This window comes from Pinus tabuliformis, chromosome 1_1, assembly GCF_031772625.1.
Source record: "Pinus tabuliformis cultivar Carrire ecotype Pingquan chromosome 1_1, CPIR1, whole genome shotgun sequence".
NCBI classification, from domain to species: domain Eukaryota; kingdom Viridiplantae; phylum Streptophyta; class Pinopsida; order Pinales; family Pinaceae; genus Pinus; species Pinus tabuliformis.
The window spans coordinates 380,391,627-380,419,568 of record NC_142297.1 but is presented as its reverse complement, the minus strand read 5'-3'; the positions used below and the strand labels follow the sequence as shown (position 1 = coordinate 380,419,568).

Here is a 27,942-nt window from a genome sequence, read left to right as displayed (position 1 = left end):
GAAAATCCGGCAAGGATTTTTGTAAATCCAAATTATAATTGTTAAACTTCAAAATTTTAGGTGTCCTAGACGTTTTTTATGGTGCTGAATCCATTTCCACCATCAAAAACACGATTCAAAAACTGTCTCTACAAGATTTTTTGAATTTTTTTGGGTGGATTCCAAGCACTTTTGGCCACCCGGGCAATTCCTCTGCCTCGTTAGACGACTCCATTAAAAATTCTAAAATATGTTGATAAATTATAACTACTAACTTGTATTTTTTTAAATATCTATTAATAGTTTATGGGATTTTAGATAAAGAGTGATGGATGTATATGATAATAATATAGCCTCACCATTTCCAAACTTGAAAAGAAAAAATCATATAATATTAAATTAATAAATAATTTTATTATTAAGTTTAGGGAAATTAACATCTAACTGGGCATCAAGACTTGTGAAAAATCCACTTTGAGAGGAGGAGATGGCGAGGGTTTCTGGATGTCTGAGCAACGCCGCCACGATGCAGGAAAAGGATGGGGGTGCGATAGCAGCTAGCCCCCAAAGGAAATCGAATGCAGGGCTGCCGAAAACAATTACTCAGACATGGAGTTGGCTTCGCGGCGGGCCAAAAAACAAAATCCTCGTGGTGGATCGGCTCCCAGCGGCAGGTCGACCTTCATACAGGTCATGGACGCATCCACAGTCCCAGGTTTTATTCTCCCATGTGCCGTCAGAACCCATCAAACTTCGACATGGCATGGGGGATATAGCCCATCTCCGACCAGATCTGCAAACCTACCTTGTTTCGGTTACGCTTAAAGACAACGAGGAAACGCCCAGGTTGGGAATGGCCACTCAAACAAAGGCTGAACAGAACGACGTGCCTCCCAGTCGGCCAGATCCAGCAAAGCTAGGGTTCCACAAGAGCGATCCACTTCGCAGGGACGCAGATCTGGCTCAGCAAGGGCTCCACAAGACCGATCTAATCCACACAGATGCAGATCTGATTCAGATTTTCATCAAATTGATTGAGGGCAAACACTACTGCATGCGGCTCAGCAAGGCAATGAGCATCCATGAGCTAAAAAAGGAAATACAGGGTCGCCATGGAACCCCAGCACGACTACAAAACCTCATATACTCAGGGTACAGTATGCAGGACAACAAAACCCTCCAGCACTATGGCATCGCCAACGATTCAACCATTATCCTAACTCTCCGACTGCGTGGCGGAAGCTCTGGAACCAGCTCTAAAAATACAGGTTCCTTTCGGGATGCAGTAAAAGGAAAGGAAAAAATGAAAAATAAAGCAGCACCACCATCAGAGTTGCCAGGACCCTACATTGTTGAACAAAAGCCAGAATCACCAACTCTACAAGTATCTATGCCAGAGGTAACTAGCCTACACACTGATTTATCTAATACTGCAGTTATTTGTAGATTCAACGGCTTCTGGCCAAAATCAGATGCCCTGCATCAATGGATCTTCTCAACATGGACACCTAACTGTGAAATTTATCTATGCCCCAAGGGGTTTTTCATAGTTAGATTTAATACAGAACAGGAAAGAGACAGCATTATCAATCAGGGGCCTTGGTTCTGGGGCAGTGCTGGCCTCTTCACCACCCCCTGGTTCTCGGATTTCGATGCTAATACAATGATAGTCTCAACAATGCCTGTATGGGTAAGGCTACATGGGCTCCCACTACACTTCTGGCATCAAAAAGTGTTAATCGCCATTGGGAATTCTCTAGGGAAATTCCTAAAAACGGATGAAGACAGAGCTATCAGGGGAATATTTACATTTGCCAGAATATGTGTAGAAGTGGACTTGAGTCAGGGGCTACCTGACCACATCACGCTGAACTTCAATAATACTCAATGGATACAGCAGCTTGACTACGAGAACACAGCATTCCGGTGCAGGAGCTGCATGCAGACAGGGCACCTTCAATATGACTGCCCATTTGCTCGAAAGGACCCCAGGAAAACTAAGAAACAACAAAAAAAGCCCAAAGGCTGGCAGCACACCGACCCATTGGAAGAAGAGGACATAAATGTGGAGCCCACAGAGAACCAGACGGAACCAGACTCTCAAATGGGACAGAAACAAACTCAGGAAGTGATTACCCCATCTACTCATACGGGGCCGATCATTTCAGATCTGCATCAAGAGTTACAAATGGAAGTAAGTGGCATCAAGCGAACCCATGGCTCAGAGGGCTCGGAATCAGACAAAGAACTACAATTGATCCCAATGGAAAACCAGCTAGCTATTATTACACCCACAGCTGACTCTGGAGGATGGCGTCGGGTGGAGAAGAAGAAGGGAAGAAAAGTTTAGGCTTGCTGGAACATATTATTTTTCTGTTATTCTATCTCTGTTGGTTCCTGTCAATACAGGAATAGTCATCTGCTATTTAGTGTTATTTCTCTGTTTGTTGCCTGTCATTACAGGATCAGCCATCTGCATATGCCTATGGCATCTACAAAATGTAATTTTATCAATATGAATAAAATTACGATTTTTTCTACGGGAAAAAAAAAAAAAAAAATTATGAAAATTACTTTAAAAACTTAAATTATATTATCTTAATATTAATATTTTACACTATATTAATATTAATTAATTTAAAATACAAAATTGTAGTTTACTCAATTAAATTCCTAAAATAATTTAAATAAAATATACAAAACACAATCTTAAAATTTATTAATCATTTAATAAATAATTATTTTTTTAATATAAAATTTAAATATATATATATATATATATATATATATATATATATATATATAATTTCTATCTAAATTACATAAATAATATGTTTAAATAATGCAGAACAACAATTATTATGCGCCGTTAATGGGGTGGAACAAGACCCATGTATTACGCGCCCGGGACCGGAAACAAGTTATACCACCCAGCCGGCCGCCCCAAAACAAGTTATACCACCCAGTATGTCAGTACACAGCATGGGGATTACGGACCCGACCCCCACTGGGCAGACGAGTTATTTCTGCACGCGCAATGTGACAGAGGAGTTCTTCTTGGATTTCTTCATGCGTAAAGGGGCAAAGTTATTTTGCTTGGGCGGAAAAAAAAATTGAAATCTTTGTTATTATTAGAGCGAAAAAAGTAAATATTTTAAAAAACAATATTCGTTCTCATTAAAGTGAAAAATGTAAATATTTTTAGTTTTTAAAGATAAGGTACATTTTTAACTTTTTGTGATTATTGTTTAGAAAATTATGACTCGGATCATCCAGAGTACTATATTCAAAGTACTATATTCATTTCATGAATAGAAGTAGCCTTGATGATCCCATCCACAAATTAAGGCATTGTGTTATGTAAGCTTATTCATGATTTGTAATTATTAGCAGAAGACACCATTAAAATCATGTCAATAGTTCGTATCTTCAATATACAAGTCTTAATAAAATCTATTCACATGTTGGGAGTAAATCCAAGGATTATAGAAAGACAAATGTGATGGGATGATCAAATTCATGTATACTTTGCAAAGAAAAGGTTGCAATATATTTCAAAGATTAACAAGGTGTCACAATCATAACATAACCTTGCACTTGTTGAACCACACATGGTATGTTGAAGGAGAATGGTAGTTTTAAAAACCATTGGAAAAGCCTCCATGTACCACTCATAAATTGTTATGCTCTTGACCTATGAGAAATTCCAGAATACCAAATATGCAAAGAAATACAACCCAGAACATAGAACAAAATGATAAAAACAAGAAGTATTTTATTATTAAGAGATGAAAGCAGTGTTCACTTGCCTCTTCAATGGGGCAACCTCCAACAGAGCAGAGCTCGATTACAAAATAAGACTCAATATATCTCAATGGGGAGTCTTTATCCTTTATATAGGATTCATACTTGTTGTGACCTTTCCAAGCTATTGTCCTCGCATTAAAAATAATGTACATAGACTTTTAAAGAGACAACTAGTCACTGTACTATTTTAGCAGAGTTATTCTTCTTAGACACCCATGCATTGTGGCCATAACTCCTCTTAGACACCCACTTATTGTGGCCTTGCCAAGCTATTGTCCAAAATACCATTTTTTAGAATTTATTTATCAATGTGCTAAACTCAAAAATATTTCTAAGCAAGCTATGATGTCCTCCTCAATAGGCCATGACGTTTCATGATTGTTTCCGAGTTATTTTTACTCTAACTACGTCTCTATTTTTATTTTCAAGATGTCAACACTTTCTAAAAATACTTAAAAACAATGAAAATCCCTTGTCACAATATTTAAAACTCAAATAACAATTCAAGTAAAACACATATTGTCTCATTATCTCCTAAAAGTAGTTGCTCCTCTTGAAATTGTCTTCCCTTTTGAAGTTTTCATCTTCTCAAAGCCTTCTAGAGAAGCAATTTTGGTTATTTTGTTTGTACTAGGATATTGTAGATGAAGCTATGTTGGGAAGGATGGAATATATTTTTTGGCTAATCCCCCATTAAAAACGCATTATGAGAAATATAACTACTACGCTTATATGTATGCATGTTAGCCATTTATTTGGTATATGCATATTTGGATCTATATTTTGAACTTATAGAAATTATACTCAATTATGGAAGCAATGCTTATTGACTATTTCATTTAGAAAGAATAAATTGCAATGGACCTTAACCCCATTGTTGAATGGTGATAATTTTGTCAAAATATTAGAAAAACCATGACGAAAGTCTACTTGGCTTATAGGGCTCCACTAACATGCAAATATTGCGTGATTGAATCCTGTAATATCCCAACATCAAAATTTTAATGAGATATGGTACACTCTAGGTCTTCTAATGAAATTCTTGCACTAAAAACACCTAACACAATAAAAATCTAAGAATGCAGCCTCTTGTTTATGTAAATAAATAGAAACAAAATTACATGCCCACACAAGACCTACTAAATCCTGTGCCTTGACATGTATGGCTACCCATCAACAAAGAAATTAAATATATTGAAGCATAATCATAGATCCTAGATGGATCCACTACAAAAATTACTCGCATGGGTTTTCATACCTAGGATCAACTAGAACTAGCCTTGCCAAGTTCACAACAAAAGCCAAATAGATAGATAACTCTCCTATCCCCTTTTATAGGCTTGATTGACTCTTTAGAGACTTTATTTTATTGTTTTCCCTCGAAAAACAAAGGCAAATACCATGGGCCAATGCCATGGGAAACTGCCACATTAAATACCATGGGAAGATTCCATCCACTTTGACCATATCCAAATATATATATATATATATATATATATATATATATATATATATATATATATATATATCTTACAAATCCTCCCACCCAAAGATTGTTTGCCCTCAGGTAATCCACTTCTATCCAAAAAAGAAGCATTTGTATATTGATACCAAGATCCCATACAACCCAATGTGTTATTCCATGCCTCCATTCTAAATGATCATGAATGGATCCTTCGATACCTGAATCCAAAACAATCCTTTGGTCGATCCTACCCCCAATGGATTCTCCTAGATCCTAATGCCACCTAAGTCCTAGGACATGTTGGTTATTACACCACCTCAGCCCTTCATCATTACTTGTGCTTGAGGGCCCAAGTTGCAATATGCCCTCTGCTAAGAGTATCTCGTCAATAGAGGTCCAACTCATAATCTCTCTTAAATCCATCTCATGGGAAGTATATAATGCATGAATCCATGCACATGGAATAAATATACCATGTTGATGTTGCCTGATTCTCAACTCATGTTGCTCCACCCGATCACCCATCATGATCCATTTGTATAACTCTTCCTTGCTATCCCCAATGTATAATGGCAGGTTGGTAGAGCTGCAAGCCTTATCTATGTACTCTTGTAGAGGGCTGCTTTGCAACTCCCAAATGTACTCCTCTTCCTGCCTTGTGAGGGACTTGAGTCGCTCCTCAACACTAGACAACTGGGTCATTGATTCAACACATACCCCTATGAGGTCCTCAAATTTTCTATTCTCCTGTAAGACAGTGTCTCAGGCTGCCCCGACTCTCTACTTCAACATCGTAAGATCTGTCTTGAAATGCATGATCCTTTCCCAAAAGTCCTCTACTAGAATTCTCGTGCCCTACAGAATGTCTCTATATTTGACTGCACTGGATGCCCCATGACCACAACTTTAACTTGAACCTTTGTTTGACCCTCCAGAAATGGCTTATCCTGCATACTATATTTGTCATGATACCCTACATGATCATGCTCATCATGTCGGTTTATTATTATTGGCTCCTCATTTGGTTCTCCTATAATGTCTTCTTCCTAGCTTTTTTCACATGTGGGGATAAGTTGTCCACCCTCTTTGATTGTCAAACATGGATGTATTGGTGGACTGTTATCTATACCTGATTTTCCATACTCTTTATGGATGTTCTCCTGGATATCTATAGACTCAACTACCTCATCATCAGGAGGAATTCCCTCCTTCCTTTCCCGATTTACTTTGTCAAGTTGATTGATTATCATCGACCTGTCTTATAAGTTTCTCTGAAAAACATGGTGTTGTTTCTCACCATTTGTACTTGACTGCTTGGATCCTTCATAGATTCTCTTCTAGAAACCAGTGAAACCAACTATGGATGAATCTTCATGATCTGCCCTTGTTTCCTCTTATCACCTGGACATGAATGGTTAAGGGCCCAAGGTCCCTTGTAGATAAAGCATAGTCCTCTCATCCTTAGTTCATTATTGATGTATATTTTGTTCTTGCTTCCTCCATCAATCCTTATCAACTCCTTTGTATTGAGCACCCTTTTGAGTAATTTTATGTTTTTCTTGTGTTGGGTTGTGTTATATTCTTTCGACATAGTTAATAGGGGGTTTGAGGGGCACCCATAACCCCACTTTATGGGGTCCAGGGCAGTGCCCCAAAATTTTTTGATTTTGGACCCTATGTTAGGTTGGGCGGACCCACCTATGGTTTTGTGCATGATTTCCGCACATGTTTTTTTGGACGCAATGGTTTTCGGTCCATGGTATTGGACGCGATGGTTTTTTTGGTCCATGGTATTGGATGCTTCGGCATGTATAAATATGTATTATAACATTGAAAGGAACATAATGAAAAATCAAGCTGGTAGTCCCAGTTTTGGGATCCAGGGGAAATCATTGTGTATATGTGTTTTATGTGTTATGCTCTCACTATTGTTTATTTTATGTGTTTTAGAATTCGAATGCATCTAATTTCTATACAGGGTTAAAACCTACATTTGGTATCGGAGCAATTTTGGCTTCAAGGGGATGCCTTTGTTGCTGAGGGGTTTCGCTCAGGCCTGTGGTAGACCCTGTTTAGTGGGAGATCTACGAGATCGATTATGGTGGTGAAAGAAGATGGCGAGCAATGGAAAGATAGAGATCAAGAAATTTAATGGTCAGAGTTTCGAGTTGTGTAAACTCAAGATGGAGGATCTGTTGGTGGACAAATATCAGTGGATCGCCATAGATCTGGGTACTAAACCAACGGGAGTGTCTCATGAAGAATGGAAGAAGTTGGATTGGAAGGAAAAGAGCACAATACGATTGTGTGTCTCAGATTCAGTATTTTTGAATGTATCAGGGGAAGCTACAACGAAGGCTTTGTGGGAAAAGTTAGGGACTTTGTACAAATCTAAGTCTCTGGTGAATAAATTGTTCCTGCGGAAAAAGCTATATAACCTGAGGATGAAAGATGGAGACTCGGTGATAGAGCATCTGAATCCATTTAATACTATGGTAAGTCAGTTAGCATCTGTTGATATTAAAATTTCAGATGAAGATAAGTGCATCAGTTTGTTGTGTTCTCTACCAGATTCTTGGGATAGTCTAGTTATTGCAAGAGGTAGCAATGCAACTGCCTTGCAGTTTGATGAAATAGTCTCAGCCTTGCTGTTAGGCCCCTATACTACTAGTGTAACCCCTTATTGTTATTAGTACAACCCCCTTATTATATTGTTGTACCCATGTAGTCCCCATATTGTTAATGTTGTGCCCCATAGAAGCCCACCATTGTTATTATTGTGCCCTTACATTATTATTGTTATGTCCACTCTGATTATATTATGACCCCCTAGACTCCTATATATAGAAAGGAGGTCTTGTCATTTGTATCATCCAAGAATTTTTCATTTGTGTAATGTAAAGGAGGTTGCCCCCTCGAAGAGGCTGAATTCTAAGGCGTTTATCTATCTTTTCTATATTTTTGTGAGCTGGTTCCATAACATTTGGTATCAGAGCTTTGGATTCTAGGGTTTCGTTGCTCCAAACAGGTCACCATGGCATTTTCACTATAACTTTTTTCTACGACATTTCAGATGCTAAAACAAAAACCCATTTGGGCCGAAATCGTTATGAACCTTGGGTCCGAATTTCAGAGCTTTTTGCACTACATTTGTGGAGATAGGATCTGAGGAAGTTGGCCTTTTTGTAGACTCCCGAATTTCATTCCAAATAGGTGACCTGGGAAAAATAGTCATAACTTTTATTTTGAGCATCAAATTGAAATTCATAAGAAGTTACAGAAAGAGGACGGACTGTAGTTTCCTGTGAATGTGTTTGAGATCCTAAGGTCAAAACAGTGACACGTTGCACTTGATACAATTTCGCTCTTCTGAGAAGGTATATAATCAGGTCATCTTGGGAGATTGTGCATAACTCTTTCTTGGAGAATCTAAATTTGATCAGATTGGTGGCATTGGAAAGAGGATGCAGAGGGCTACTGCAGGTCGCAATTGCAGAACATATAGATCTTAAAGTATAGAGTTACAGTCATTTCAAGATCGAGCTCCTAAAATCAAGAAAAAATGAGATGAGGAAGTTTGATGGCAAGGATCTGGTAAATTGGTTACTACAGATGGAGAAATATTTTGATCTACATGGTGTAGCACTGTTACAAAAGGTATGTATTACATCTTCATATTTAGAACAAGATCACTTTTTATGGTATAAAGTGCTTCGTCTTCATAAACAGCTTGTTATGTGGTAAATTTTCACAGAGGAAATTATAGCACATTATGAGAATACAAAGAGAAACACCTTCTTTAGAGCAACACCACAACAATTGGAAGAAAAAAGAGAAAAAGGGCTTTGTTACAAAGTGGAAAGAAAAATTATGGCAACAAGGAATTCTACCCCTCACAACTATAAAGATGGAAGTGTTATTTCTCCTAGCCCAAGGAATTCTACCCCTCACAACTCTAAAGATGGAAGTGTTATTTCTCCTAGCCTTCCACAAGCTACAAGGGTTACACCACAACAATTGCAAGAAAAAAGAGAAAAAAGGCTTTGTTACAATTGTGATAGCAAATGCACTAAAGGTCATAAGTGTGCTGAGAGGAAATTATTTTACATAGAGTATGAAGAGGATGAAGAAAAGGATTAAGAAACATCAAAAGAAGAGGATATATGCTAGATACAACCCCAAAGAAAGAAGAAATGAATCCGACCATATCTTGTAAAGCATTGGCAAGAATTACCACTCCTCAAACTGTCAAGATAGAAGGACATATCAAGAAGGAAAAGGTTCAAGAAGTGAAATATCACATTGAGAAAGAAGAAATGAATCCAACCATATCTTGTAATGCATTGGCTGGAATTACCACTCCTCAAACAATCAAGATAGAAGGACATATCAAGAAGAAAAATGTTCAAGAAGTGAAAGATCACATCGAGAATCAAGAAATGAATCCGACCATATCTTGTAAAGCATTGGAAGAAATTACCACTCCTCAAACTCTCAAGATAGAAGGACATATCAAGAAGAAAAAGGTTCAAGCAGTGAAAGATCACATCGAGCATCGACAACAAGTTCTCCAACTTTTAAAGGATAACACCAGTTTGGTGCAGAATCGAATGAAATAACAAGTAGATCAACATCGCAGTGAAAAAACATTTGATGTAGGTGATTGGGTATTTTTATGGTTACATCTCAAGCAAGCTATTTATGAGAAGGAAATGTTGGAAATACTACATGCACTTAAAAAATGGTGACCTTATCCAATGGGAAGACACTTCAAGGTAAAAATGGATCATGATAGTCTTAAATACGTTTTAGAACAAATATTATCTTTAGAAGACTAGAAAAAATGGGTCACAAATATGCTCGGTTATGACTCTGACATCATTAAAGAAAAGGGAAGCAAAATTTTGTTGTAGATGCATTCTCGAGAAAGGATGAGGATGTGGAAGCATTGTTTTGTGCTATTTCTATTATCCAACCAGATTGGATAAATGAGGTAAGGGATGAATGGAAGAAGGACGAAGAAGTGTGGCCACTAATTCAAAAGTTGCAGAAGATCCCAATTCAAATAATATTTCCATAACTTGAAAAGGAAGGAAAAATCATATTGTAACAAGGAGTAGCCACAAAAACAAGAACCCAACAGCTATGAAATCGATCAATTTCAAAGTATCTCATCAGGTGGAAGAACTTATTTGCTGAAGATTCGACATGGGAGGACAAGAATTTTATACATAAGAATCAAGAACCACTCAAGCGTTGGGGACAACACTTTTTGAAGGAGAGCAGCATGTTAGGCCCCTATACTACTAGTGTAACCCCTTATTTTTATTAGTACAATGCCCTTATTATATTGTTGTACCCATGTAGTCCTCATATTGTTACTATTGTGCCCCATAGAAGCCCACCATTGTTATTATTGTGTCCTTACATTATTATTGTTATGTCGGCTCTGATTATATTACGACCCCTTAGACTCCTATATATAGAAAGGAGGTCTAGTCATTTGTATCATCCAAGAATTGTTCATTTGTGTAATGTAAAGGAGGTTGCCCCCTCGAGGAGGTTGAATTCTAAGGCGTTTATCTATCTTTTCTATCTTTTTATGAGCTGGTTTAATAACACTTGCTGACAGAGGAGATGAGACGAAAGAATATGGAGAGCCAGAACGATGATGCCTTATCTATACGAGGATGGTCCAAAAACAAAAATAAAAATAAGTCATTGAGTGGGAGATCTAAATCTAGAGGGAGATCCAAGTCTCCAGGAAAACCTGTAAAGGTGGTGAGCTGGAAATGTCGAAAGGAAGGGCACTACAAAAGGGACTGTAAATCTAAAGCTCCTGATAAAAGAAAGGTATCTAATGATGCTCCTTCTACAGAGGTTAAAATTACCTCAGTTGAAGGTGGGGATGTGTACTTGGCTTCTTCAAGTACACATGTAGATCATGAGGCATGGTTGATTGACTCAGGTGCATCCTTTCACTTCACTCCCCATAGAGAGTGGTTCTGCGAGTATAAGAAATACAATGGTGGTGATGTCTTCTTAGGGGATGATAGGAAGGCTGGAATCATTGGTCGCAGAAAAGTAAAGTTGAAGTTGCAAGGTGGAAGGGTTAAAACACTTCCGGGTGTTCTACATATTCCTACATTGGCCAAAAATCTGATTTCTGTAAGCAAGCTGGATGATGCAGGTGTAAAGACAGTGTTCGAGAAAGATACCTACAAGATGGTTTGGGGACCACTGGTATTGACATCAGAATTTCGTATTGGAACTCTGTACAAGCTTCAAGGTAGCAGGGTTGTTGATGGGTGCAACAGTTCTATGGTTCCTGAAAGTGGAGCAGAAAATCTAGTGGTCTCTAGAGAGAAGACCATGATGTGGCATGAAAGGCTTGGACATATAGGAGAGAAAGGCCTTTAAATACTTCATGGTAAAGGTATGGTAGAAGGTATGAGTAATAGCTGTATGGATTTTGATTTCTATGGAAATTGTGTATATGGGAAGTAGAATCAAGTGAGTTTCCCCTCTCTTGGTAAGAGACCGAAACAAATATTAGAGCTTGCACACAGTGATGTGTTTGGACCTGTGAAGGTTCCATCACTGGGTAAGTTTGTGTACTATGTATCATTTATAGATGACTTCTCAAGGAATACATGGATATATTTCCTTAAGAAGAAATCTGAAGTCTTTGACAGGTTTAAAGAATTTAAGGCTCTCATGGAAAATCTGACAGAGAAGAAAATGAAGGTGTTGAGGAAAGATAATGGTGGAGAGTTTTGCAGCAAGGAATTTGAATAATTATGTAAGAAGTATGGTATAGCACGATAGAAGACTATTCCATATGCACCTCAGCAACATGGAGTTTCAAAAAGAATGAACAAGATGTTGATGGAAAGGGCAAGAAGCATGCTCAATGGTGTCGGGTTAGGACAAGAATTCTGGACAGAGGTGGTGGATATAGCATTTTACCTAGTCAACAGTTCACCTTCATAAGTGTTGGAGGATAAGACTCCACAAGAGGTATGGACTGGTGAGAAACCTTCTCTTTCACATTTGAGGGTATTTGGATGTGATGCATATGTACATGTTCCAAAGGAGAAGTGAACCAAGTTGGATAGTAAATCTAAAAAGTGCATCTTTATTGGGTATAAGGATGGTTTAAAGGGTTATATGCTTTGGAACCTAGTAACAAGGAAGGTTGTTTATAGCTGAGATGTGGTGTTCAGAGAGGTGAAAGATGTTATTAAACATGAAATCCAACCAAAGGAACCTGAGAAGATAGAGTTTGAGCTAAAGGTGGAAGAGTCAGACTCTACAGCAGACGAGGAATCAGAAGATGGAGAGCCACAAACTCCGGGTCTGAGAAGATCAGCTTGAGAAGGAAGGTTTCCAGAAAGGTATACTCCATCTGCCTTTTGTTCAAATTTTGCATTATCTATTACTGACAATGATCCCAGAACTGTGAAGGAAGTAGTAGATTCAGAGGATGGCAAACTCTGGAAAGAGGCCATGGTTGATGAAATGGCATCTTTGCACAAAAATGAGGCTTGGGATTTGGTGGAGTTGCCAGCTAGAAGGAAACCCATTCGCGGCAAATGCATGTTCAAGAAGAAGACAAATGTAGATGGAAAGGTGGAGAAATACAAAGCTCGGTTGGTATAAAAAGGTTATTCCTAGGTGCCGGGAATTGGTTTTGGTGATATTTTTTCTCCTATTGTCAAGGTGACTTCTATTAGATTACTTTTATCTGTTGCAGCTGCTTTTGATTTTGAGGTAGAACAGATGGATGTGAAGACAACATTTGTTCATGGGGATCTAGAAGTGGAAATCTACATGAAACAACCTGAAGGCTTTGTAGTGAAGGGTAAGAAAGAACTGGTATGCAAGTTAAAGAAGTCTCTCTATGGGTTAAAACAGTCACCAAGGATGTGGTATCAGAAATTTGATACATTTATACGGGGACCTGGCTTTAGCAGAAGCAAAGCAGATCATTGTGTGTATTTTAAATTAATTGGTGACCGTGTTATTTATTTGGTCTTGTATGTGGGTGATATGTTGCTGGTTGGAAATGACAAAGAAATTATCCAGGATTTGAAGACCCAATTGTCCTCCAAATTCGACATGAAATATCTTGGTGCTACAAACTATATTTTGGGCATGGAAATTAAAAGAGATCAGGAAAAGAGGAAGCTCTGGTCGAACCAGAGGAAGTATGTCGAGACAATATTGTAGAGGTTTAATATCCAGAATAGTAAACCAGTGAAGGTTCCTATTCTTATAGGTGTGAGTTTATCTATTGAACAGTGTCCCGAGACACAAGAAGAGGAAGAGGACATGTCCCGTGTTCCATATGCAAGTGCAGTCAATAGCCTGATGTATGGAATGGTCTGTATCATACTAGACATTGCACATGCAGTGTGAGTATTGAGCAGGTTTATGTCAAAACCAGGGAAGGAGCACTGGACAGCAGTGAAGCGGGTTTTTAGCTATTTGCGTGGCACTAGTGACTATGGTTTGCGCTACCAAGGAAGACCAGGATTGGATAGAATGTTGGATATTCATGGCATTGTTGATGTAGACTGGGCTAGAGATATGGATCAGAGAAGATCTACAAGTGGGTATGTGTTTAACCTATTTCGAGGTGCAGTTAGTTGGATGAGTAAGAAACAATCTGTAGTGGCACTATCAACTACAGAGACAGAATACATGGCAACCACTCATGCAAGCAAGGAAGTGGTTTGGTTGCAGAGATTGTGTTCAAGTATGGGGTTAGTACAGTGAGCTATAAGGATAGACTGTGATAGCCAAAGTGCAATTTTCTTGGCAAAGAACCCCGCATATCATTCAAAGACAAAACACATTGATATTCAGTATCACTTTGTGAGGGATATGATAGAAGACAAAAAGGTGTTGCTGATAAAGGTGGACACTTTGAAGAATACTACAGATGCATTGACAAAATTTGTGAGCTCTCTTGCTGTAGAGAAACAATGGGTGTTGCAGGGCTGGATAAATGACTAAGCTCTCTTGTGCCCCCCTGTGGAAAGAAAACAACAAGTGGGAGAATGTTGGGTTGTGTTATATTCTTTCGACATAGTTAACAGGGGGTTTGAGGGGCACCCATAACCCCACTTTATGGGGTCTGGGGCAACGCCCCGGAAAATTTTGATTTTGGACCCTATGTTAGGTTGGGCGGACCCACCTATGGTTTTGTGCATGATTTCTACACATGTTTTTTTGGACGCGATGGTTTTCGGTCCATGGTATTGGACGCGACGGTTTTTTCGGTCCATGGTATTGGATGCTTCGGCACGTATAAATATGTATTATAGCATTGAAAGGAACATAATGAAAAATCAAGCTGGTAGTCCCGATTTTGGGATCCAGGGGAAAATCTCTATGTATATGTGTTTTATGTGTTATACTCTCGCTATTGTTTATTTTATGTGTTTTAGAATTCGTATGCAACTAATTTCTGTACAAAGTTAAAAACTACATCCTGACAAAATTCTCGACTAGATCATAGGATCCCTGTGGTCCTTCCTCCAAATGGTCAACAATTTACATCTTAATATCTTGCATATGTGAGCATGGCCTTCTAATAATAGAGACATAATCTTTTGCATGCTTGTTTTGGCATGGTCTGAATGAGCTGATGTAACATTGGTGTAAAAGTTATGGAGCAACTAAAATATCAACTCATCACATTCCAAATTCAGTATGAATGTGCCAAAGTTGAATTTTGCCATGACTGTTAAAATTTCTACATCGGTTCTAAAAGGTAGGAAGCATGATCATTGTAAGACAATACTTGGGATGTTAAAGCTATGATCTCGCTGAGATAGGAAGCAATTGTGACCTTGACCTCTTCACAAGGATGCTCCGAGAGTTTGCGTTGCATTAATGCATGCATAGATGGCTTGAGATTCCAACTGAGTTTCCTCCATTCTGGTTGCCCCACCTTTAAGAGCCATGTGTCTAATTCCTCCAATTTCTAAAGGTCTATGCTTGACTTTGTTCATTGCAGGTGCGAAGAACTTAGCTCCTCTTCATTGTCCTTCCTTCACTTCCCATGGGCATTTTTGTTGCATAATGGCATAGACCATTTTTTAGAAAGACTTTCTATTCTATTATAAAGTGGTATTGCTAAGAAAAGGCCCCATGCTTCTTTTATTTTATCTAGAATTTTGTCCAAAATTTTATGAGTGTTTTCTAGGGAAAGTCCCATCTCCCCTCATACCAAAGCATGAATACACTAATTCTTCAATGGATTTCACCCCAAGATAAGGTAAATACAATCTTGATTGGTAATAGTAAGATGATTGTACCACCTCCTTCCTTTCCTATTCCTTTTTTTTAAACACAAAATCTCCTTTCTATCGTCAAACTCCAAAATTTGATAAACCCCCTGTCAAATGCTAAAACCAATCAAAATTTTCAAAACTATAAACATGTTTTAGTGCATAACCTACCATATTTCATGCTTCCACATTGAGATTTTTTAGTAGAAAATCTATCTAGATGGAAAGAGAATCAATTTTCAAGTAAAGACTTAGATCTTCATACGCTAATCAAGAATTTGTGGACCCAGTAATTATGCCCCTGCGAGTGATCAATGGATCATGTTTGACATTGAATTTAATGTTAGAGGTTTCAAATGTATAGGTATAAGATTATATTCAACAATGATAAACCTCTACACCAATCCAACCACATAATGCAACATACTATATAACGAAAAAAGACATAGCATTACTTTATTTGATTATGGTGACCCACCACAATTTTTTTTGATGAAATATAATTTACTCGATTCTACAAAAACACGGTGTCTTTGCCTTTATGACTAATGTGTGAGTGATCTTGATGTAGAAAGATCAATTTATCTAATGTAATAAAACAAATACTTTGGCATGCACCTAAAGAGGAACATGGTTGGCTCCTTGACTGATGCTACAGCAAAAATAATCTTGTCTCTGCTATTAAGAGTGACGACAACTTTGGCTCTCGTAATGAATCGATGGTCAATGCCAGAACCGAAGCCTATGAAACTTGCTCGGCTCCTTCCTGTCCTTAGAGGGTTGTGGTGACAGTGCAATGCCCAGGCTATGTCCACTTCCTTTTGCCTGGAACAGATATGGGGGCGCTCAACTCCTTTCTCTGCTCAGACAAATGTTTTGATAGTGTTTTGGCAATGGGACCAATGCTCAGGCTATATCAACTAATCAACATGTAACACTCATACTCCCTTTTGCCTTCCATTCAAATGAATCAGAGGCTGAAACCAATCTAACACCTCTACTCATTAGATGGCTCGGTGTTCATTTTAACACACAAAATTACCCTCCTTGCGACCTCAATTGTTACTGAGAAACGTCACCCTTTAGATCAACAATGCGGTTGTTTGGTTATGAGTGCCTCGAATTCCCTTATGTTTGTGGTATAGTCCCATGCAATTGATTTGATGGGTCTACACGATTTTCAGCCAACCTCCTTGCTCTAGTGATTTGAATACTCCCTTTCATGGTGAGGTGCCTCCCGGAAGGTGAAATGGTGGATCAGACCATTGTCGACCCGATCCACAGCTCGGCAATGTTAGTAGAGTGTTTTGATGCAATCTATGCCTATGGCTATTGGTTCTATCCTTAATGGCCCTCAGATTCACTTGCTAAAGAAAAAATATTCTGCCCTCTCTCCCTGTTTAACTCAGTCCCCTTTGATGAAAGTGTTATCACAAAAAATTGATCATCTAGCCTAATTTACTAGATGGATCAAAGTACACCATGTAAAGTCAATTTTACCATAGTAAAATTGCTTTCATTATGAGAAATTACTTAATAAACCACTTTTGTTAAGTAATTTATAATTAAACCCATGAAGAACAAATAAATAAATCACTATTTATTTTATTTTCTTTTGGGAACAATTAATTAAACCATTGTTCAATTATTATTCCTTGTCATATTTGACCCAATTATGAAAAATCAAAAGATAGATTGTTAGTTATCTTATTTTTCTCTAGGAATAATTAATTAATCACTAATTAATTATCATTCATTGTCAAATTTGACTAAATCCCTTAGGAATAATTAAATAAATCATTATTTATTTATTATTCCTTAACCAATTTCTTGAGATGATAAATAAATAAATCATTTATTTATTTATTATTTCTAAATAAAAGTTTAAATATGTTTTCCCTCCTAACCAAATATAATAAAATATTCCAAGTCGTTATTCCAAGAATGGGGTTAATACTATTTTATTATTGCTCATTATTCGAGGATAACTCAACATTTTGTTATAAATAGAGGGGTTTTCCATAGATTATTCACTTTCGATTATTTTCATTGTTGCACTCATTGCTGTAACTCTTATTATTTTCATTGCCACACACCATTTCTCTGCCATTTGAGTTCCCATTAAGCTCAAACATTTTATTTGTTGGGTTTTCACATTATAGAGGAGAGAGACTCTAAACAATCTGAAGACATTTTAGGATAGACAAGAACCTATCCCATAGAGGGGGACTGGTAAAATTTATTTGTTCCCTTCAAAGGTGTTATAATAAAATATATTCTTTGTATATCTGGTTTCCATTGGATGATTGGAGTTATTACTATTTATTTTTGTTGTTTAACTATGATTGTGTCATAGGTTAGGACGTTGCTAGGTTTGGTTTCCATCATTTGCTGCAAATCTACAATGTTTAGTAGCCATTTATATTGTTCAGACTGTTTGTCATCCGCAGTCTTAAGTGGGTTCTTTTTGTACATCTTTAAGACGAAAACACTACAACAAAATTGGTAACTCCATTAGTTTTTTACTTCAGATCCAAAAACTTGGGTGACCTTCAGTTTTCAGGTTAGGGTTTTTTATTTGTTGATACTCTTAATGTTATTTACTAGCTTTCTAACCGTAGATATGTCAAATTTCTAACTTCTGCAAGTTTTCTCGTCTTTTCCACAGGTCACAGGAATGAGTTGCGACAGAGACGGTAGTTTTTTCTGAGATTTTCTAACCAGGAATCAAGGATCAGAAATCACACTTTTTAGCCCAAAAAGTGCGATCTCGAGTCTAGAGTGCATATTTCACCCCAAAAATTGTGATCCCCCCTAAAAATAGGTTAGTACCTACGATTTCAGGGTTTCCGAGTTTTAATCAGATCTGTTTCTGGGTTTTGTCGAGAGCTGTGTGTTGGGTTGTTTAACCTCTCTCTCATCCTGCTTAGGCCTTGATCTACTCTGATTTACTTGTCAAAGTGGAATTTATCCCCTTAGGGCTTCTAGTACGCTTCCACCTTTATAGGAGGAGTTTAGCTGAGTAAGATGTCTGAGTTTCTCCTGCACTTTCAGCCATATTTTCTAGATCTGTACCCTTTTCTTTCAGATCTCCAAAGATAGGTTGTTTCCATCCATGGTTTCATATTAAACCTTGTTTCGTCATTGGCCATAGGGTCCCATCGGTTGGCCTAGGATTTACACCCATCTCCCTATCTTTTTGTAGTGATCTTCCTCTCTAGTTTTTTGTTGTTGCTGCACTACTTTCCAGTAGCCTAGTGTCAATTCATCCCAGTAACACCAACACTTAGATCCCTTGAACTTTTTAGTGTGTTTTCAGTTGATTTCACCACCAACCAGCACAGTGTTTGCAAATTCAGTTTGGGTGGGGTTTAGTTAATGGTTTTGCTGTTCATTTACTGTTGTTAATTTTAGTTTATTTTCAAAATATTTTTTCTTTTTTACAAACACGATCTGGGCTTAATCAATAAATATAGTTGCACACACAAGTACACCTTAAGCAAAGGGCGGTTGGTTTACACCCCCAAGCCAAGACTGAACATAATAAATTTATCTCCCCTCATTTAGACAAAGTCATATTGTTGATCTCCCTTCACCATTTTCATGTCACATGTGTCTTACGACCATTATGCCACCAAGGCGTTTGTCATAGAGACTCTTATAGCTTCATCCCCATTTTCCACTCGGGCATATTACTCCTCCCCACTAGGTTCGAGTTGATAGCCCTTTGAGTCCCCATACCGACTCTTCTCCTGGTTCTTCTGATTCTAAGCCTCCTTCACCACATATTGTCACCATGTTTTGACCGACAACTGGTGTAGGAACCCAACCTAGTGTTGGCTCTAGTTCTACCCTAGTGATCACATCTAGAGGAGAAATCTCATGAACCGTTTGGGAAACTCCATTACTCTGTTTTATGGCTGGCTTAAGTCTCCTAGATTTTAGCCAGTTGATAAACGACCCAATACACCACGATGCTGGTTGGCATGCTATGCTAACTAAGCTTCCCTCAAATATCCCAAATTTTGAGGGTAATTCTGGAGAGGATCCTACTGATCATGTTCACTCCTTCCACATGTGGTGTTCATCCAAATCCATTACCAATGACTTCATTCGTTTTCGGCTGTTGCAACGCACGCTCACTAGAGACACTACAAAATGGTATGTAGACTAGCCTACCACATTTCATTCCATTTTCATGACGCTTTCCAAATTGTTCCTCTCATATTTCTAGCCACCTCTCTGATACAATGCTGGTAAAAATATACTGACCTCATTTCGTCAGTCCTCTGCCACTCGCCTTTCTGACCATGTTAAAGAGTGGTATAGAAGGAGGAGCACATGTCATGCCCTGCACTTAGAAGACTGTGTCTATCTAGGTTGGTTTCTCAGGAGCCTTTTAGCACCCATTGGAAAAGATGTCACATCCCATTTTCCTCAGATTGAGGAAGAAGCTCTCCAAATCGCTCTGAGTTATGACCTGATTTATGTGCAATCCAGTTCTATCTATACTGTGATTCCGAACCTTCCCCATCCTGGAGGTTCCAATGCACTAGGGGAATCTCACATTGCCCACGGTGTCATTGGAACCCTTTCACATCCTTCCCCATATACTCAGCAAAGTTATGGCCATCCACAGGGGGGCACCAATTCCTCCAACACTTATGCCCCTCCTGCTAGCAACATGTTTTTAGGGCCCTAACCTATCTACCAAACCATTGCTCCTCCTTATGAATAGTCGAGCACTCCAGCGCCTCAAGCATTAACACCGCAGCCTTCCATGCATCCTCAGCCCCCGCAGCTACTGCCCCCTTAGGGTCAAGTGTTTAGGGTCAAGTGTTTTCACAATAAAGTGCAACCAATCCCCAAAATTTGAAGAAAAATAATAAGGGGAAGGGTAACAACCGTAACAAGGGTAACCAAGGTAATCAAGGTAATCAACCTAATGAATCCTAGGGGAACCAGCTTAACACCAACAACCAACAAAAAGGAATCCAACCCAAGCAAAACAAGGCTATTCTTACGAACAAGCCTTGTGCATGTTGTGGTGTACATGGCCATTATACACATGAGTGTCCTATCTTACCCCTGATGTGCCAAATGTGGGAAGCTCAAGCAGCTTCTAGAGGCCAACAATTGCCTCAGGATCCTGCACCATCTCAACCGACAATGCTTACAAATCCTTTCCCTCAACAAGGATTTGTTTCTTCTCAACCTCACCCAGGTATGGCAGCCCACCCTCCCCAACCTTCTGGTCCTGGTGACTACTAGATTTTCATGATGAGCTCTGATGAGGTTAATCCCTCCGATATCAACTTGCAAACTCGATCGCATCAATACGATAAGCCATCAACTTCATTCGCCACTGAGTCCAAAGCCAAAGCTTCTACTACACCTCTTACAACATCAAATGTTCCATTACAGATCCCTCAACCTAAAGCTGAGGCAATTCCCAAGATCCCAAAGGGACCATTACGCCATAACACAGCTTCTAACCGAGTTGCCCATACATATAGTATAGTAGATGACTTGGGGCAATCACTAGCCTCCATGTCGACGCTGGATGTACTCCAGTCATGCCCATCTCAAAAGAAAGCTCTAATAGCTTTTTTGGGCATAGTAGATCCTTCTGACGATTGTTTGATTGTCTTCCCAGTTGATACATCCAAACATCCCCCATTGCCTTGCTCCATTGCTTTCTAGGTACTAGTTCGAGTCTGTAATGTCATCATCTCTCGATGCATTACTGACGATGGTGCATCCACCTATGTGATGTTCGCTACCATTTGGAAAAAAAATTAGTCACATGAGTTGTCCCTCTCCACCATCACTGTGCATGCTTGGGACAGACACTCCTCCTAGCCTCTTAGCATGTACCACAACTATCCAGTGACCCTTGCAAGCAAGATTGTCCATGTAGATATTGAGGTTATTGATGCCCCTTTAGATTACAAAATTCTCTTGGGTCGTAGTTACACATATGCCATGTCAACTGTCGCATCTACGGTTTTCTGCAAGATGTGCTTCCCCCATGAAGGGAATATCGTTACCATAGATCAGTTGACTTACTACGAACCGGCATCGGTCACGACCCCCAAGTCCATTATCTCATCAGTGTTAGATAAGAAGTCTTCAACTCCTCTCACTGGTGTTTCACTGAGAGTCTATAAAGATTCCTCATTGTTGTGTTCTTTCCTTGGTCCTCCCCCTCTCATCTTAAAGCCTAAATCTTTCAACGTCACGGGTTGTCCTCAAGCAGTCTAGTACATTCGATCCACAATGAGCTCCTCCACACCATGCGGTTACCATCCCATCCGAGCTATCTAGATCCATCCCCTAAGACCTCCTCCATTTGTTGGTGCCTCTCCTATCTTCCCACAGGAACTGTTCCTCTAGGTCTCAACCATCCAATTGTTGTTCCACTGGGACATTACCTTGCAGGCCAGATACCTTTCTTATTTCCCCCTCCTGCAATATTTTATGTCCCTGTCATGCCTCCGTTGGTCCTTCCTAACACGACTTTAGGGATCCCCATATGGTACATTGATCCCCTTGTAAGCATTCTTCATAGTCATCTAAGACCTTAACATGCTCTGACCCTGGTTCAACTGGTCCCTACAGCCCCTACCACTACTTTGGTTCCATCACAACCTCAAGAGAAACCCACTCTTGTTGTGAAAGCATCTGGATAGGAGGGAAAATCTAAGAGGAAAGAACGTAAGGACAAGGCTCCCCAACCTCCTCCAATCCCCAAGGCCCCAAAGTCGTCACCTCCATGCGCTTTGTGTAAAGTTGTGGGGCACACGACCAATAATTATCTTGAGCTTCCTCATCTCAAACCTTTGGTTCATGAAATGTTCCCTGAGTCAAATATCCCTAAAGTCCATGTTAACTTACTGGTTCCATGCAAGAAACTCAGAACGTTACGCAAAAATCACCCTTGAACCCTATGTGATCATCATCGTGACTACTCCCATTATTGCCCTCATCTCAACGAATTTTGTGATTTCCTTAAGGCACATCGCGAATATGAGACCACTCATAATGGATCACCTTCTCCTCTTCCTATGGATTTTTGTACCAATAGTAAACCAAAATAGGGGGAATCCGGTCCCACCATCGTGATCCCTTCCCCAGATGTCGAGATGATGGACACCACGGGCCATATCTTTTACCTGTCATCATCCTTGAGTTCCTCATAGGCAATCCTTTCTAATGTTTCTAAGCGCGCTTCTATTCAACCTCTTTCGACAGAATCCCAAGTCTCAACATACATAGATCCTTCATTTACTATCTCGTCGTCTACCATTCCATATGATGCGTATGTGAACCTTCTTTCTCAGGTTGATGCACTAGGTACTGTGTCGCATGATGTAGTCAATATTCCTCTCATCTCCTCATCTTCCATTTTGATGAGGACATCATGGAAGCTATGTCTACCCCTAATTACCCTTGCACTTAGGCAAGAGAGAATATTTTATGGAGGATTCTAAAGGCCATTTCCTTCCTAATAATCCCAATGCAATCTACCTAAATAAAATTTTCTTATATCTTATCTCTTTGATTTGCATGTCTTTATTTCTGTCATGAAGTTACGTAGGATGCATCATCTAATCTGTCGTCTTTTGCACCTTTCAGATGGATCCATCATCCACATCATATATCGGTCATGTTGATGGTGCAAGTCGCTTCTCCAGGAATATAGTCTCAACATCCTAGGCCATTTTACCCCCTTGCATACATTTGTCGTTATGAATGACGTGTGCATTGGATCTACCACCAATAACCAGGCCGAATATGATGCAGTGATAGGTTTGTTAGTCGATTCCCTTTCTCATCGCATCCTTCATCTTCATGTTCGTTTATATTCCTTGCTACTTGTCATGCAATTGAATGGTGTGTATCATGTGCATAACCAAGTCATATTTAGAAAATATCTGCTTGTTAAGCTGTTGGTACATGAATTTGAAACCACTACTTTTAGTCAAGTTCTTAGAGCTGAAAATAACTATGTAGATACCATTGCAAATAACACTCTAGATTGGCATTTATCACATGTATACCACAAAAGACAACCATAAACAAAACACATGGAAAACCATCATCATCATATAAAAATGCATAATCATATTATGTATCATATAAGTGTTCGAAGCCCATAGCTCTAAATACATCCGACATGCCCATAACATGTTAAAACAAAATCAAAGGGACCCACATGCCCCCATATCTAGTCACTATTCGAAGGATCATGCACCAAAGGCTCTGCCCCACCTACACATAGATCATCTACTGCATGACCAGCCATCGCCATGCGCAGCATCATACCTCACCACTCTAAGGGAAGGCCGTTACACTCATATATGTATCGATTGTCTAGCTAATGCCACCCGCGCTCAGAAACTCTGGTCAAGAGTACCCCACATCTTGCCGGTTTTACCGGTGCTATGTCTGCATACCACATATTTTACACTTAGTACCATATACATGTGATAAAAATATGAAATGCACCATAAAAATAGCAACTTAAAAATTACCATTTGGTCCCCATGCTTGCCTGAGGGAATGTGGCAAGTCAGGATCTCCCTGATAGTTCATCCCGCTATAAGGATAATCGTCAATCTAGAGGGGCATCTAATCCCAATGTGCAAAAAACATGGGTTGGAACACCTGTCCAACTCCCTGTCCTCCTCTCTGCAGTAGCTGCCCCCAGTGGCAGATCCTGGGCTCCTGTGGGCCCCCATATCGGATATATACATGAGGAAGGATGGTGGGTATCTTCTCAAAGAAGAATGTGCATAGTATTGTACCAAAAGCATAGTCATGGCTCACATGCATAGACTTAACTATCATTTCACCAATGACAACATCATCTTGGCCCACCCACAGTAGGTCCTAGCCAAAACACTCTCAACCAACATCATCTACCCACCAGTGATGTTGTGGAATGCATGGCTGCCCAAGACCCGTAGCACAACTGTGGAAACAACCTGTGTCTCTAGCTGATCTAAATCACCAATCAGGATAGTCATGCCCTTCACATGCACATCCTGTGGACAATGGCACTCCACAAACTCTGTAATGTTCCTCCCACAAGGAAACACCAGATGGATATCCCCCACCACTCTAAGGGGAGGGAGTCCAGTGAAGAAATAAATATCCTGTAATGTGAGCTCAATATTGTGCCCCTGCATGACAAATACCTCATGGTCTAGATCCCAATAGCTCACAATTCTCAATAGCAAGGGCTCACTTGCCCTCATCAATGGGTTCTCTACCAACTTGAGAACCCCATAGTGAGCCAACACCCCTCGAACCCCCTGATCCATATGAATCTCGGATCGGAGGGTATCCAAGTCTCACTCACACCAGTTGATTTTTAGCTCTGCCATGCCTGCAAAACACCACATGTCTTGTCAGTTGAGAGAAGAAAACACTGGTCTACACTAATCAACCTACAACCCCCACCAAGTGAGTAAACCACCACTCTTTTCAGCCCCGAATCGCAGTTTTATGCCCAAAAAGTGTGAGCTCACAGGTTTTCACCTGTTTCCTGTAACCCAAATCACACTTCTAGGCACAAAAGGTGTGATTAGACTGTGAAGAGGAGGAAGGGTCTCCTAGTAGCCAAAAATTAGGAAATAAATAACTGAAATTGAAGAGATGAGTAAGGCCACCTACCTAAAAGTCGCAGATCCTAATTCTGACAGCCGGTTTGTCCACTATGATCTCCACAAGATTTAGGGCCTTTTCCTCCTCTCCAAATTTACCACAACTCACTTAAAAAATGAATTCCAATTGGAGGGAAAATGTCCTTTCATAGAAAAATCCACAATTTTTCTGTCACCCACTTTGACCAAATGGTAGCTCAGCTTGACGAACCATCAACATCATTGGAAATCTCTCATCGACTACTATAATGAGTGTTTCTCAGTTTTGGATGATTTGAAACTTTACTAGGAAGCCATTTTTCCAAGAAGGGTCACTTCGTCGCCTCTCAAAATTGGATTTCTTCATATGCGACTTTTGTAATTTGGGGACGACCTTCCCTTGGAACTTGTCATCTCGTGTGTTAATTTTCATCGTGTTTAACCATCATTTACTCATTTTTTCATGTTCCCCACCGGGCCTATTTTGTGTGGCAGCGTCATTGAGTCACTCTTGTTTAGAGCATCCGTGATGAGTCACCCTTGCATCCATGGAGTTTGTTTCATATCCCATTATATCATCTCACAGTATTCCATCCATATTTTGATATTGTTCATCTCGTCTTGCCATTTTGGCCTCCATTCATATTGTTCGCATCCCATCTGGAGTTGAGTCAGTCGCTGCCAGGTCAACCATGCACTTTATGCTCTGACAAGGGAAGTCCTCTATTTGTCCCTCAATCCCTCATTTTCCATTATACCTGGTGTCAGTCCATCAGTCACATTACTATTTTCCCTCATACCTTAGTTGAGGATCCTCATTGCCTCACCTATCGTGGGCCCTATTCTGTCGACATCAACTCATTTATTCCATAAGAACGACCTAGAGGGCGGTGTATCTTGGCTCCAACTTCCATCCCTGTTTGGTACTTTGGATTGAGTAGAGGGACACATTATTGCCCTTTGACTTGGTTGTTTCATGTTCGTGATCCATACACTCGATGGTCCAGTGATGCAGCAGATTGTACCAGTGGTTCCTAGGTGTGCGTGAGATGTTTGAGACCTCATGAGGGGGTGGCCCTTTAGGTAGCCCCCCACATGCTCGGATGCATTCCTATTATGCTACAGCCTTAGATGCAGTTCTGAAAATATAATGGGTTCAGTTCCTACCAATCACATTGTTCATAGCATGCACATCTCCTTCAGATGATCCATTTAGTGTTGCAGATCCCTTCCTTATTCAAGATGGCCTCTTCGGTTGTTCTACCCTCCCTCCAACCCATTTTTTGAGGGAAGGGCCATTATCTCTCATGTAATCAGTTCATATTATATTGAATCCTGGCTCATATATTTTTAGTTGAATTATATATATGGGACATTTTGTATTATTTTTTGAGTCAGTTATGCCAACGTGCCATGTACCATTTAGCATGTACTTCATTACTCGGTTTGATGTTTCTCAGAACGCCATTATTTCTGTACTAAGTTATCTCGGTGGGTATATGTATGCCTCCCCCACCTCATTGAGGTCCAATACCACAATGTAAAAGGTTACTTGCATTGGCCTTACCCCTCTGTCCCTATCCTCTTGATTCAGTTGTATTGGTATCTCTCTCTCTCTCTCTCTCTCTCTCTCTCTCTCTCTCTCTCTCCACTTTGTTGTGTAGTGATTGTGTCTTTACAACACAGTTCGGTCATATGTTTTCCTCCTAACACTTGTATGTTGGGGGGAAATCTGTTATCACCAAAATATTGATCATCTAGCCTAATTTACTAGATGGATCGAACTACATCGTGTAAAGCGAATTTTATAATAGTAAAATTTCTTTCACTATGAAAAATTACTTAATAAACCACCTTTGTTAAGTAATTTATGATTAAACTCATGCAGAATAATTAGATAAATCAATATTTATTTGATTTTCTTCTAGGAATAATTAATTAAACCATTGTTCAATTATTATTCCTTGTCATATTTGACCCAATTATGAAAATTCAACAGATAAATTATTAATTATCTTATTTTTCTCTATGAATAATTAATTATTATTCCTTGTCAAATTTGAAACATCCCTTGGGAATAATTAAATAAATAATTATTTCTTTATTATTCCTTAACCAATTTGTTGAGATGATAAATAAATCATTTATTTATTTATTATTTCTAAATAAAAGTTTAAATATTTTTTCCCTCCCAACCAAATACAATAAAATATTCCAAGTCATTATTCCAAGAATGGGGTTAAAAATATTTTATTATTGCTCATTATTCGAGGATAACTCAATATTTTGTTATAAATAGAAGGGTTTTCCATTCATTATTCATTTTGACTATTTTCGTTGTTGCATTCACTATTGTAACTCTGATTATTTTCATTGATGAACTCCATTGATACTATTTATCATCCACAGTCTTAAGTGGGTTCTTTTCGTACATCTTTGAGAAGAAAACACTACAAGAGAAAGAATTCTAGAAAATGCGTGGAGCAAGGACCCTTGAAACCCTCAGTCTTTGCAAAAGAAATGTGGCCTCCAAGTGATCAATCTCTAAGTTTGGCTATGGGTTCAACTTCAATCCTAGGATGAGCTTGATTAAACAATTTATATTCTTCCTTGGGATCAAGTTTAGAAGCTCGACCTTCCAGCCTTTGTAATTTGACATCTTTTACCTCCAATGAAATCAATCCACAATTATTTCAAGGAGACTCTTTAGATCTATGAGCAAGTTAAAAATGGCATCGAA

General features: G+C 39.1%; 1 pseudogene; it reads left to right on the top strand.

Annotated features, from left to right (window-relative positions):
- Nucleotides 1-466: 466 nt before the first annotated feature.
- The window catches only part of LOC149213223 (polygalacturonate 4-alpha-galacturonosyltransferase-like), a 73,848-nt pseudogene continuing 46,372 nt past the window's right edge, over nt 467-27,942 (top strand).